The 15,676-nt window shown below is 38.6% G+C and overlaps 1 protein-coding gene across 1 annotated transcript in view; it reads right to left on the bottom strand.

The window, feature by feature from the left end:
- LIPC (lipase C, hepatic type) overlaps positions 1-15,676 on the bottom strand; it is a 54,474-nt gene that overhangs the window by 37,676 nt on the left and 1,122 nt on the right. The window lies entirely within an intron of this gene.

The raw sequence follows: 15,676 nt of genomic DNA, 5'->3' as shown, positions 1-15,676 counted from the left end.
GGGTGGCTCCCAGGAGTCTGTTGCCTGTTTTGTGGTTCAGAGCAGGAGGGTTTTGCAGTGGAAGCTGCGATGGGAGCCGTGCCTGGTGTGGGAACAAGGAGTAGCAAAGGGATCGAGTCAATGTGAAACCACTGAGTTTTGTGAGAGCTCTGCTTCTGGGCTAATGCTGCCTTTACTCAGACAAAAATTTACCATCAAGGACATGGAGAGGATTCTTTATTAAAAAAAAATTTCCAGACATGCCACCAAGGGAAAGAAAAAAGGAAATAAGCTGTACAAATTATTGTTAGGAAAAAAAAAGTTTTTTCTGTTAATGATAGTTTCTCACAAAATCTCACAATGCTGTGTAACTGTATTATATCCAATTACTTGCTGCTTGTTATGTGTTTCAGCCACAGTATAAAATTTGTTTAGACATTGTAAAAAACATTTTAAAAAGAACAAAATTATGTCAATTTGACATATGCTTTTAAAAATGGAAGTCCTGCTCAGCCTGGCTGTTAGCCATTCATCTTAGCTATAAGACCTTTTGAAGTTGCTTTTGAATGAAAATATATCTGGAAATAAAGTTATTATCTGAATTTAATTGCATTATTTCGATTTCCATTCCAACACCCATGATTTACTAATTCCTCATAATTGGAAAGATAAGCCTTATTCTTATGTTCTCAAGCCAATTAGATGATAAGAGAAAGTGTCTGGGCAAACAGTTTGTCTGTGTCATGAGAGGAGAACTGAGACATTTTGCTTAAATGGAAGTGCAAGGGAGATGCAGCTGTAAAAGGTTTTTGTTCAGCACCAGGATGAGTGAACACACCAGGAATGTACCTTAAAACAACCCCCGATCTCCTCATGCTTTGGTTTGTGCTGGGAAATGATCTGGGCACACAAATCAGGCTTCTTGCAGCCTAATCCACACCAAAACCTGTGCTTTGAGAGTGTAGCTGATATGCTCCAACTTCTCCTAGATCCTCATCCCCAGAATGAGAGTAGAACCGTCCAGAGTGACCCCAGCACTCCCCTGCCACAGAGGCCTCTGTGGGCTCACTTGGTGTTTAACACCAAATGTCTCACTGCTCCTTTTGCACTGTAGGACATCTTGCAGTGACATGAGCTAAATGTGATGAATGATGTAATTATAATCTACAGCAAGATTAATAACTGCCAGTGAAGAAGAGCAAATACAAAAAGTAGGTACAGCAAATACAAAATATTTTAAAGAAATAATAGATTAAATAAAACACACTTCTGCCGTCTTTCTTATACACCATATTCTTTTACTATTTAAATTTATGTTCTCTTTGAAGCTGAGGGAGGCTATGGATTAAATATTAAATTCTTTGTTCTGTTTTCATATTTGGTCACAATACGGCATTGGAGTGTGCACCAAAGCAGAAAGAAAATGTGGTTTTATTAATTGAATATTGGGGCCTTTTTCTTGCTTATCATATTTGGGGAACTTATTTTCAGTCTCAAGTGAGATATTTAATAAAAATTAGTTTTAAACCGAGTGAAGAAGTAAAAAATAAGAAGGAAATAAATCTCATTAATTGCTTTCGAATTCCCTTGTTGGCATGTGATTTTCTGTTTCTTTCGTTCATATTTTGCTACCTTATTGCAAGCAGCACTGACAGCCTGCCCTTACTTGTTTTTTATTTGCAGTTCTATTTGAGAACATGGATATTTTTTCTGACTGCTTCACAAAGCACGAAACTTCTCAGGGAATTGCATCATTTAAGAACTTGGTTGGGATGTTAAGGGCATAGCTTTATTTCAGGGGCCTCATCTTCAGGTAATAATATGTTCAAGAATTGTCTTTCTGCTTTCTGACTTACTGGTCACAACTGGAGATGACGGCGAGTGTGTGTATTTTAAAAAACACCTGAATTTGAATCTCTTGAACAAATCTCTTTTTGTCTCCTTCCTCTGATGGGATTATTTCCTTTCCAGGAACAAACATGATAGGAATGGTGAAGTCACTGAAGTTTGAATTACATGTGATTTTTATGGAATGAGGCAACCTTCCAAAAATCAGCGGGCTAGAGCAGATTGAGAAAACCAGAGTGGTCACATAAGAATCATGAATGTAGACTTTGTGTAAAATTTTATCTGCTGCTCTTGAACACTTTTCTCCTGACTGTGGAAAGCTACCTTGTTAAGAGAAGATCATTGTGATTTATCAAGCAATTTGTATAACTCCTAATAGGGAAACTGAATGTGATCAGAGAAAAACATTATTTTTAGTTTGAAAAGTAAGGAATTGGAACATTTGGTTTTAGCAGTAGTGGCAACTGTGAACAATTCTTGCCCTTTAGAATCCTGCTTACCATCTTGTTCTGAGTGGATACTGATCAGTGTCATTTCTTTGTGTGGTGGCTCATATATAACTGATGCACAGTAGATTACAGTATGTGTCAATGCTGATGGAAACTGAAAACCAATTTTTCTAACAGAAAATGTCACCAAGAGTAGTCAAGATTTTATTCTTCTGTTATAGGAGAGAGATTTTAAACCATTATTTTAAACATGGCTTCCTCAGTATGGTTTTCTTCAATTTTGCATAGGTGATAAAGAAGACAAGCTGGTTATATATCTTGAAATTAGAGATTAAGTATGAAAAGCAAAGTCTGGAGTTCTTTAGTTGTTTATTTTCTATGTACTTTATAATCCCTTTGTTTTTACTGTTGCTTTTACTGTGCTGACCCTCCCAGTTCACCAGGAGATGTACTGGCTGCCTGGAAATGTCAGGCCAACACCAAAGTGTGCCAAAGCATATTCTTACAGGGTCAGATTTCTCCTCTGAGATAACAGCCATTGTACTAAAGTGTATTTAATGTCTTAAACATTTCAACTGCTATGTGCTAAAAGGTGTGGAAAAAGTTCAAAGATACAACAGCAACACATAGCTCTCAATTTAGTGACGGTGATTAAAGTGAATATTCCTTATTAAGTGAAATTGTGAACAAACCACTAATGCTCATACACAAATTAGCTGAGTTTGGTTGCTTGTAAGTATGCATTGTACATTTGATTATTTTCATTTTACAGTTCTTCAGTAAGCAGGGTGGTACACCTGCTTTCTGCTCCGGAGATAGCAGAGTCACAATCCCTCATGCCATAACAACAAACAAAGATTTTTTTTCTGTTCTCTAATTTTGCACAATTTTTTTGTTGGAACAGGCTGGAAACCATATAAAATGTCTCCTAAAATAAGCACTGCCCTCATTCTTTGAATGTATCCAGGTCCTGCTTATTTGGTAAACAGAATCTCTACACAGATGTCCAAAGCATCCCATGACCCTGGTGTACTATCCGTGCTCAGCAACCTTGACTTTGTAACCTTATAAATGATTTTTCAATGAGCCAACTGGGTTGAAATTATCCCAGTGAGTCAGAGAATTATTGTCTTTTGCTTTCTGAGACTTAACTATGAGTTAGTAGTGCTTGTTTCTGTAGAGAGGTCTGCCTCTATGAGGGAAAGTGGTCCTGATACATTTGATATTAATTTCTGTCACAGTGTTTAAAAGGCTTGATTTTATTCAGATGTCCAGAGATTTAGTTCCAGAATTCCCATTACCCTAATTAGTTCAGCAGAATGAAACTGCTCAATGCACTCCCAGGCAATTATTTCACCCTTCAGGTGCTGGCATGATACTAAATGAAATAGATCATGTCATTTATGCATTCCCAGAAACACACCTTGTTATCTGTGCCCTAGAGTCAGGAAATCAAGTGTCTAAATAATGAAAATGCTACAAATGTGCATTGTTGAAAGTTATGAAAAAAAGACTGAGAGACTATTGTCAGTGTCATGTCTCTGTGGCACTTCCTTTTCAAGAAGTGGATAACACAAATAAATAAGTAGTGACCTTGATTCATTTTCATAATGGTACTATCACTGAGTGAGTGCAGGCCAGAATTTTGATGCTATTTGTGTATTAGTTTTAGAGGAAATGCATTGCTGTCTTCAATGTGACTAAATTATTCAAGAATGGCATGGGGAGGCTAAAAAGAAGGATTCCAGTCATCACTCTGAATACTCTCATGGTAGCTAGAGGCTCAGGGCTTTTTGGTGTATAATTGAAAGCAGAGGTAATAATTCTGATCATGTTAAAATTGTGATCATTGGTATTACTGATGCTTCAGAATAGTGGAGTTGTTTGTTAAAATATTGAGTGCTACTTTAAGGATGGTATAAAAACCAACGGGGCTGGCTGACTATTGCAGCCACAAAGCTGGTGTGTCGTGTCATGTGGAAGGGACTGATGCATATCCTAGGGCCTTATTCCCAGCTCTGTGAGCTGACATTTGGCTGTATGAAAATGTGGGAGAATGCATTGCGGTGGAGCTGGTGGGGAAGCTGCAGCCTCTGTGACAGACACAAACTTGGGCACAGCTCAGAGTGACACAGGCAGCCCCCATTTGGGTGACATTGTCAGTTTTCAGCTTGTAGGTTACATGTCCAGCTGCTGAAGAGCTGCCACATGTATACTATCTGCACTGAGCTGGGCCTTGGATTTTTTAAAGCAGTGTTTGTTCTGTGTTTCTCACTCTCTGCTTTTCACTCTGAAAGGAATGGTCATTGGAGACACATCTTGCCTATTGTCTTTTAAGGCTTCCAGTTGTTTTCAACTTCTTGCCATAGAGGATAGTTTCAACTCTTGCCACAGAGGATAGTGACTTGTTTTTGGAGGTGAATCCTTTAGGTGCTGGGTTCCCACATAGGAAGTTCTATAAGAATTATTTGCTAATTTTATTTTGGTTGATATGTTATTCTTTTGACTCTTGTTACAATTTTGCTTACTCCTTGTAGAAAATTTATCTCCAAAGGTCATACTGGCAGTTATCTCATAGACCCAAAATAGCTGATTTTAACACATTTCTTTCTGCCCTTTTTCAAATAAATCCTGCAACTGCTCTGAAGCAGTGCTTTTGACTAATGAGAGCTATTGCCAGGCTTCCCTGTTATGACACTTTGTTAGAAATGTGCCTAACATAGAAAAGTGATGGCTCACTGGGCTTTCATCACTTCTTAGCCACTGTCACAGTTAGGATCAGTGTTTTATTTGGAGCTCAGTGATTCAGTTCAGATCTCTTTAATTCTCAGGGGAAGCTGCTCACAAGGGCAAAAATTCAGTTTTCATATAGAATTGTCTTCAAAGTCCATAAAACACCATAAAACATAAACATAAAACACCACCTTAAAAGGACAGCACTGTAACTGAGTGGGGTATGAATTGTCTGTAACCTGGTAGAAAGGTAAAATACAGCTCCACTATATTAAGTAGGAGCAGATATCTTCCTTTTCTGACTAAGAGTCTGGTTAGACATTTGTAGAATTCCTTTGTTTTGGAACAGTTTCATCATATCTTTCCTTCTGTAGATCATTTGATACATGGATCAGATACAATTTTCTCAAAAGCCTATTCACACACAATAGAGCAGTCTCGTGTTTGTAAAGAGGGGCAAATTCTCTGATTCTTTCAAAGATGTGAGCAAATTCTGCACCATAATGCCTTTGGCTGCAGGTGAAGAATTCAACAGCTTGTGGGAGTGCTAATTAGTGCTAATAATAACTGCAATGACCTGCCTTGGCTTTAAAAACCCTAACAGAAAGTGCCCTGTCCTTGAAGGACAGAGATTTTATTTCTGTGTCGGTCTGATTAGGGCCACTCATGCCTACATGTTCCTGTGTTTAGTGATCACACACGATATACCAAGTGAGGGCTTGTATGTGAATAAAAAAGAAGTGGGTGGCGTTGGGAAATCAAGAGAAAAAAAGGCAAAGAGACCTCCCAGAAATACTACACCAGAAGTCCGTTATTAAAGGGATTTCTCTTGTAGTCTAAATAGTCTTATTAAAACTAGAAATAGTAATAGGAAAGCATTAGATTAGGATTTGGGTTATTCAAAACTATACCTTGACTCTCTAATTCTGGTACTTTTTCTGTGGTTACTCTGCTGAAATATGTATGAAAGGTCTGAGGAAAATGAAAGCAGTAATTTGAGAAAGTACACAAAAAGCTCCGAAGTATGAAATTTTTATTTCATCTGGATAATAGGTTGCTGATGGTGCAGAAAACAATTGTATTTTCAAGGATATTGCCCTAGACCTTTCTAATATAAATTTTATTAATGCTAGCCAGAAAAATGAATTACCTTATGAGCTGGAGTGATAAAATAGGGGGTTTTCTGACTTCCCTTTCTTTTGCTAAAGTGATTTTTGAAAATCAGTCAAATTCGAGGACAGGAAAGGAACCTTAAGATACTAATAGAAGATTAATTGGATGATGGAAACACTGATAAGGTAGCAGATTGATTTAGTTTTTAAATTGAGGCTAAAAACTTAAATTAATAAAAAATGTGACTCAGTGTTTAGTTCCTAACTAGACATTTGGCTTCAGTGCTGCCCAAGCAACTCTAAGCAGACTTCTTGCCTGTCTTGCTGCCACCCACTCACTCCTGACCTCCTGTAGTCCCATCACTGCCCCAGCACAACTGTCTCTTAACTGCAGAGTGAACAAGATCAGGGAGCTTATCCAGCTAAAAAGTACGATGACCAAGAAAACTAGGATTGTTTTTCAACTGGATCAGTTCCAAGCTGATTGGCTACAAGAGGAATTGCAGTATCATTGTATGAGTCCAGGGGACTGTGCTGCCACAGGGGAGCCCTCTGAAGTACCAGCAGCAGTGGCCAAGGGAAGGGCTGCTTAAGTTGTTAATGTCACCTTTAAGTGGGTCATGAGCTACAATCCTTCCCTTTACATTAAGAAGTCTGCCATCACTGGGCACTGGTGAAGTACAAAGCACAAAAAGACAAGTTTTTGAGGCCTTGCTTTTCCCCAGAGCTGCAAAAGTGCAAATGTCTTTTGACTCATTTTGGTGATTGTTAAAGAGTATCCTAGAAATCAAAAAGCAAAGAATATTCATATTTGATTGCCTTATTACAGTCAGTTTAGCTTACTGAGGAACACAGTTGTGTATTGAGGGACCAACTTGCTGCACAGCAAGAGGGGAAGTATAAATTTACTGCATTTTCCTACTGCCCACACCATCCCAGGGAGTGCAATCAGTGTGGAAATACCCAAGGCAGTTTCAGCTCGTAGAAAGTCCACGGGGAAAGCTATTACATTTTAATTAAATGAAGGGAGATCTGAAACAAGCAGTCTTCCATCTGGAATTCCTAGGGATCCAGAGTGTTCTGTAGTAAAAGAGTAAAGTTGTGTTGCTGCATTGACTTTGAAAAACTGAAACACAGGTAGGCAGTGACTGAATTGTGACTTAAAGTAGATTACAGAGCAGCTGTAAAAGATCCTTCAATCACTTGTTATAGACACAAGATTAATTTGTTTAAGTTGCTCTGGACTTAGTCCAGAATGTCTGAAAGGGAAATCAGGAGCAATGAGGTGCTGGGTTTGCAGGGTGCTAAGTGCTGCTCTGATGCCTGTGTTGTGAGAAATCCTTCTCAGCTATGAGTACCCACGCTCTGAGCAGATGTCTGAGAATTTGGTTCCCTTCTACACATCAGGATTATCATATTCAAAGTATCCAGTGTAATTTTTTTTCTAAAGCCAGTTTAAGAACTAGCATTGATACTTCATAGATTGAAAGTAACTAATAATTTAAATATTTTTGGTAGGCCCATAAATATCAGCTCTTTGATGGTATTCAGGGGAGTAACATTTTATTGAAATGAATAGCAAGAGGCATCTTAAGGCCAAGCAGTTATCATTGGTGAAATTAATTGACTTGCATGTAATGTTCTGTAAAGTTGAACATTTTTAATGAATATACACAATCTTCATAACCTAGAATAGAAAGATAGAAAGGGGTGTAGGATCATAAGAGAAATCCTAATCCAAGGTACAAATCTATGAATTTACCAGAATTCCAGAATGGGTTTGGGAGAAGAGATGCACAGAAATTCCTCTTGGATGGAATCATAAATCATATTCCTGGTTTTATTTTTATTCTCTAAGAATCTCAGTGGTAGTTGTGCTAATTTCTGTTCCCTAAAATTCCAGACAGAACACAATGTATTCAGCAGCCCTTCCCATTGCCAATTCCTGTGATCTATGATATAGGGAGATAAAAATAGTAAGCAGCACAAGTGTCTCCTCTGGGAGCTGGATCAAAGACTGTAAGTTTGCTCCTGTTCCAAATCTCCATTGCATTCTTTAGGGTGACTCTGATACTACCAAGCCAGAAGGTGCCGAGGGACACATTTCTTGGCTGAAGTTTCTTATAGAAGTTGCAGTTCCTTTAAATTAACATCTTAAAGTAGAATACCACGTTGTGGTCAGAGAGCGTGTGCGAAGACACTTAATGCTGTTTAATGGCATACATCAGGATCATGCTGAACTCCTCTCTCCAGGAAACAGTGTGGAGATTGCTCTTGGGATGGAGTTCTGATAGAATTCTGATAGAGAGGGAAGGCACATGAAATTTTTGGAAAGAGAGAATCCTGAAGATATCTGTGTCCTAAGAAACATGGAAAGCTCACAGTGCTCTGTGGGACACACTACTGTCCTGGTGTAGAATGGAGGCTGAGGCGTAGTAAGCATAATCACAGGCTTAGCACATTTTCTCTGTGTATTTCACTGTGTTGGAAATGCTGGTGCCTTATTGGCTAGAGGAGTGCTTTCAGGGTTTTTCTCTGCCTGTGTTGGTGTGCCCCAGAGAGCAGTAAGTACAGGTCAGCTGGGGCAGGGAGAATTGTCTTTGTGGTGAGGGCAGTGCAGGCCCAGCTGCTCTCACTGTTCCATTGCAGAGCGCTGCAGTCAGCCGTGCAGCCTGGGGATAATGAGGCACTCACTGCCCAGTTGGAGTAGAGATGACTGAATTGCATTGCAGTGGTCAATGAAAACCAGAAGAGTAACTTCAGTGCTGTCCAGTGAAATGTTTTGTGTGGGAACCTTTTCAGAGCTTTATTGGAATTTCTGATAAAACACCTCATTAGTACCTCAGCTTGCATGACTGTTTGATATCATCTACTAAGAAAATGATGATTTATGATGTTCCCTACCAAAAAACTGTTCCCAATTAAAAGAACAAGCTCTACTTTCTATTCCTGGGTAAGCAGAAGGTAAGCGTGATGGATAGAGACCACAGTAGATTTTCAGATGATGTGCCAGCTGGCTTTCTGTGTAGTTTCTAGTGCTGCAGAGATCCACTCACTAATGCTTTATGCTGGTAGCTGTGTTTTTTGTATTTGAGTATTCTCCATTCCCTTCTTTCTTTATTTTAGGTCTAGACTCTAATGCTACAGTCCACTCTTCTCATTTCTGCACTGACAGAAGATCAGGGCAGAGAATTAACTGTTACTTAGTCACAGTTCCCTCCATTTGCTCTGTTTCTTGAAAATATACAAAAACTGCTTAGGAGTTCTTTCAGCTGTTCAGAGAAGACTCCATTCGTCTCCTGGTTGCAGTTGGTCCTTAACTTGAAAAGCAGATTTGGGGAATCCTGCACTGATATAGTCTCTGAAAGTCTTGTTCCTGAGGGTGAACCTCTGCTCTGGGTCATGCTTCATCCAGCTTACTCTCATTTGCATAAACTCATTAAATGCAATTAGGGCTGTCAGGTTTCCTTGTAGTTTAGCTAAGCACTGTAGTGTAGGTGGCAATTTATATATTGTCATAGACAAGCTATTTTAGTCAGAATCAGTTATGAAATTGTTCAGATATTTGAAAGGTCATTAAGGTGCTGGCTCTAGTAACTCACAGAAGAGTGATATTGAAGCATTAATAGGGACTTGAGTCTAGGATGAGACATTAAAAAGGAGTTCAAGTAGATAACTGAAGACTTGTTTCAATACCTCTGGAAGGTTTTGGAGCATTTTTACATAATGTAATTCAGTAAGAAAAATGAATAGAGATGTACAGAGATGTATTTGGCACAATAAACTGGAGGTTAAGTAATTACCATATGTCCTAAGAGCACTGCTAATTCATATTGTTATTTCTTCCTCACGGTTCAGGCACTGAAAGTAACATTATGCTTCAATAAATAGTAATCATTTTCAGAAATGTAGTAGCTTTCATGTCTTTCTGAAAATACTGATGAGGGTTTTAAATAGCATCCAGCATTCCTACAAAAAATTAAACTTTTCTAACAAATTTTTTTTAAGATTGTAAGCTCTCTGGTGAAACCATTACCAGGATAATACCATTCAAAAATTTTTTTGTAGTGAATAAAAATTGCCCAAACATTTCCACCTCACAAAGAAAATCAGAACTTCTTCCATGTCCCTTCCCTTCCTGGTATCAAACCCTAAAAAGCAAACCTTGAAGGCATTTTACTGTCATCCTAAGTCAAAAGTACTAGTGACATAAATATGAAAACTAGCAGTACTAGTTCACCGCAACACAAAAAAAATTACCAAACTAAAAAATCAAACGGAAATAAAGCAAACCAAAATACTAGCCTCTTCAGTATGAATATAATTTTCTAACGCCTTTTTTTGTCAGAAAGTCCACATAATTTAATTAATTGTATTTTTATAACTCATTGAATTCCAGTCATAGGTAAGTTCTGGACAAATTTTAGTCTCCAGACATGTAAATACATTAAATTGTATTTTGATAGTATATATATATATATATAAGTGCAATTAAGGAACACACATACACACCATTGCCACCGCAGTTTGACAGAATCTTTAATTTGAGTGAGTTTTGGAAATGCACATTGGGAAACATGGAGCTAAACCTTAATTGATGTCCTCCAACATCCCTTATAACCCATTGCTGCTAAAAGGGAGAAGAGTGGTGCTTGAAAGAGTGAGTAAATTCTTCACTCCTACACTGCAGAGTAATTTGAGCCTGAGATGCATAAAGTAGAGCACAAGTCATCTAATATAGACAAGATTTTAAAATGAAAAATTTCCCCTCAGCAGTGTTTCTATGTAATGGTTTACAATACTAGCATTAAGATATGGGAGAACATGCCAGTGTAGCAGAATTTTAGGGCACTTTGTCAACTGCAGGCACAAAGCAAAATCAAACATATGTGTATGTTTTTATTTTTGTCCTTGGACCTGCTTTGTCATCATCTCCTCCATGGTTCAATGCCCCCCTCTGTAAGCAATGTACAAATTTAGAAAATGCTTTTCAGATCAAATATTTCAAAACAGCAGAAGTTCAAAGGTTTGTCTCATAAAATCTGGGGGTTTAGATTGGACATGCTGGTTTAATTCCAGAGAGCATTATGTGTATAAACACCTTGTTTCCTTGTATTCAGTATTTCTACATCTCTTTTTTGTTATTTGTTGCACTTGGAGCAACACCAGGAATTCTGGAGACCAAATAAAAGCCCAGATATAAACAGTATTATTGATTAAAGAGTGAAAAGATTTTATTGGACTGGGCAAGCAAACCAGAGAATTTCTGTGATTTTAGCCAACAACTTCTGTTTGTGCAACCAACTTGTTTTAGAAGCATTTCAGCACCAGCAAAAGCTTTTGTTGGCAATTATAATGGGTATGTGGAAGGTTGTGCAGTCCTGTGCAGTTAATACTTTCTGAGAATATTAGCAATTGTAACAATGTTTTAGATATTGAAAGGAACAAACAAGAAAGTTAGCATAATAATATAACTTTAAAACCAGTATATTTTTCTAGAAGGAAGACTACGAAATGTGAAAGAGGTCATTTTAACTTGGAGCATAGACATTAAACAGCTTTTTTTGCAAGAGTCATAATTCACATTTGGCCTATGGCCAAAGCAGTGAACTTTATCACCCAGTCTTGGCATGTGCAGATAGATGGTCCCTTCTGTCTCTTTTGCCAGTTATTGCTCATGTTGCCAGGAAATCTTAATCATGCTGCTTGGAAGTGGCTGCTGGCCCATCCACCTGCTGCCAAGCTATTCCACTGTACAAGGAGTCCAACTCAGCTTCGGCAAACGGACTCTTAGCTCCATCTAACATAGGAAAAAAGGTCACTGTGCTAAGGCCACCCAAGGGCACCATATGGTGGTAGGACTTACATCATCACTATTGCACTGCTGTTGATGCAACCCTGTTAATAACCCTGAAGATTCACATGGACTTGGCATAACTAGGTTTTCCAAAAGGAAATGTGTAATATAAACCTAGAGTGAACTACTAAGTAAGAAGAAAAGAAGAATGTTCTCTTTAATAACGAGTTGTAGAGTGGTTAGGCTTGGAAAGGAGCTGAAAGATTGTCTACTTCCAGCCCTCCTGCCATGGTCAGGGATGGCCCTCATAGGTCAGGCTGCTCAGGGCCCCATCCAACCTAGTCTTGAGCTCTTCCAGGGATCAGGCATCCTCAACTAGGCAACCTCTTCCAGTGCTTCACCACCCTCTGAGTAAAGAATTTATTCCTACTATCAAATGTAAAATACCCTCTTTCAGTTTAAAACCACTGCCCCTTGTCCTGTCACTATCTGCCCAGATAAAAAGCTCCTCTTCCTCCATTTTAAAAGCCCTCTTAAGGTACTGAAAGGCTGCAATGAAGTCTCTCTGAAGCTCTCTCCAGGCTAAACAACCCCAGCTCTCTCAGCCTGTCTTCATAGGAGCCCTCTGATGCCTCCAGCCCCCTGATCATCTTTGTGGAGTCTGGACCCACTGTAACAGGTCCACACCTTCCCTGCGCTGAGGATCCCAGAGCTTGATGCACTATGTTTTTATTGATACTTCTTTTCTATTGAAGCTATGTATTTGTATTTAAAACTAATTCTAGCCTTCTCTCGTTCGAGAAAAAGGAAGACAATCAGTTAAGCAGTTCGATTGCGGTGCTGCATTACCAAGAATTGTTCTGTATGTTCAGGTTTTTCTAGTGTCATATTCAAGCACAATTCAGACAGCAATAGTCAGAAGAATGTAATGCTCAAGTCGTGAATTGCAATCCACTGGTGAATTTAAGCTCCTCGTGAAGATGTTCAGTCACTTGCCGTAGTAGAAATATTGAAAGTTGTTTCGTGCATGGATGGTTCCTTTGTCAGTTGGGTTCCTATTATTGTCTCTTTTCATGGGAAAAGCAAAGGGCCTTCTATTAGTTAAACTATGACTATAGTGAAAATTTATGTCTGAAATTCCGTAGTGAAAATTTATGTCTGAAATTACATTACTGGATTTTTCCAGATGACGAAAGGAAAAATAACTTGTTTAGATCATAGAAATTTTGGTAGAATACTAAGACTCTTGGGAGCAATACAAATCTTAAACACAGCCAGTCAGAAAATGGCAGCAAATAGTTTTGCAGAACTTTTCCTGATAATATCATAACATAGATTATTAGTGTAACTGGCACTGAACTTTCAATACAAACATATCAGCTATTCAGATTTTGGTATAATCCATTCCTATGGTCTGTGTATAATAATACTAAGGTGATTATAGCACTGCAGTACTTAAAACACAGCAGAATTGGATGACAGCTAAGACATTACCTTCTCTTTTGGGAAAAAAAAAGTGCAGCTCAACTGCCAGCTGTGAGACTGTCAAGTAAGAAGTGCTAGCTCAACAGCATGCGTTTTCATGTTAGCTGCTGTATAAGTCTGCTCTACACAAGGAGGTGGAATAATGGAAAATATTCCTACCTACTTTTATGTTTACAGGAGAAGAATCAAAATAAATAAGAGCTTATGTTGAAATATTTTTCACATGCTTGTAGAAAGAGTCATCTTGGCTCAGTTTCAGGGATGTTATTTTTAGGTGCTTATTTCTCGTTCTGGGATTCTGCTTTTAGATAATGAACCTTTGCCAAAAATGCCAAACTTCTTCCCTGCTATATAAATGTACAAGAAAAGCATGGCATTTCAGAAACCTTTCTGTTTTTTTAAGAATAACCCTGTGTGTGTTTTAAATTTGGTGTTGACTTTGCTTGGTAATGCACTCCAGCTTATTCTACATAATTAAGTATAAAATAAGAACCTACAATATATATTTTTGTACATAACTTGATCAAAAATATTTTCATACACTCATCTAAATCGATTTAACTGCTGCAGTCTAATTCTTGTAAGTTCTGATTTTGTAATGTGATTTCTTTTACTGTGTAGGTGGATACAATGATACAGGAAAAAAATGAAGCAGTTGTTTTATTTTCTGGATACAAATGAATGAGTAAGACTTCTACACAGTGATTGTTCTTTTAGAGAATGGCTCTCTCACAGGTAATTGCTTGTGCTAGAATTATGTACCAGACACTCATCCCTGAGGAGGCTTTGTACTCCTGCTAGTTGTGCTGCTCTATGCTGCAGTTCGTGCTAAAACAAGAACAAGTGAGCTCCAAGGTAGAACGATATCCAGGTAAAATAGATACAATGCTCCCAGAAAGCTGTCTCCACTTGACAGCATAAAAAGGCCTCTTATGCAGAGCTAAAAGCTTTGCTCCCTTCCTTAGTGTGAGGTAATGCCTTACTCTCATTTGCATCTGCCATTGTGGCAAACAAATCTGCCTCACTGAGAAGTGAAATGAGGAAAAAGACTCCCCGAGGTTATCAGGTGCAGCCATCACACACAGAACAAGCAGAGCTCTGCTGACAAGTCAAATGGTTATAGAAATAAGTCAAGGTTTTGAGAACTGGGAATTACATTATCTTCTGGCCAAGGTTGGTGCAGCTGAGGTTGGATTGGAGAAGGATACCAAGGGAGTGAAAGATGCAGAAATACACGTTAATGCAAATGGACAGTTGGAATTGGACTGATTTAGAAGTGACAAGAGATGAGAGTTTTAGTTCAACATAATGGAATACCAGGTCTTTAGCCTTGTAACTACCTCCTGTAACAGATCTAGTTAGGCTGTGAGGAGCCTGTATGGGAAGAAAAATACAGTGGGAAGAAAATGCAGTAGATTTTTTTGCATTTTTAGAAATTAACCTTCTCTGCTTCTGAAATCAGTCTCTTGCCTCAACATACCATGAGCTGGGCATATCTGCTAGTGCCAATATGACATGTGACCTGTTGTTTGTGGCCCACAAGTAAGGTTTTAAACTGCAGAAGCAATGAGCAAACAAGTGAAGTCCGTGATACAGGAGTCCTGGGTCATGAGGGGAAAGGGGGGATGGAGAGAGTGAAGTGACTGACCTTGCTATAAATGCTGCCACGGGTCGTGGGGGTAGGAGAATGTGAGCTACACAAGGCAGGACCTGTGGCTGTGAAAGAACGGGGGGACAGTGACTTCCTGTCTGCCTTGTGTATCCATGGGGAACTGAACTTCGACCACACAGTGGAATCTGAATAGATCTGAGCTAAGATGATGGGAGAAGCCTCAAACTGAAGTTAGTGCTCTTATTTTAGGTTCTCTCAAAAATACAGAATTGGTCAACATTTCTAAATAGCTTTGTAAGGTTCAGCAACTGGGAAGGATGTGCAGGCTGTGTCTGGTAAACCCCAGACCAAGTTATAGCATTAATTGAAGTTTCTCTCTGTGTTTTAAATCAGGGTTTTTATATTGTCCAAAGATAAACCCAAGGGGAAGTTTAAGGTGTAGAATCAAAGAAAGGTGGTCCTGCCTCCTGTAGATTGAAATCACTATGCCTATTGCACATAAAGCATTTTTGTAGCAAACTGTTAATATAAATTAACAAAAATACAAAACACAGCTGCTGTAAGGGGCCATACTTCTGTGAATGTGCATATCTTGCTTTATTTCCAGTCAAGAAGAAAACTGAATTTATCCCCTCCACACTTCGAGTATTAGAAATGCAGT

Source organism: Sylvia atricapilla, chromosome 13 (assembly GCF_009819655.1).
Source record: "Sylvia atricapilla isolate bSylAtr1 chromosome 13, bSylAtr1.pri, whole genome shotgun sequence".
In the NCBI taxonomy this organism is placed as follows: Eukaryota; Metazoa; Chordata; class Aves; order Passeriformes; family Sylviidae; genus Sylvia; species Sylvia atricapilla.
This window is presented reverse-complemented; position numbering and strand designations above follow the sequence as displayed.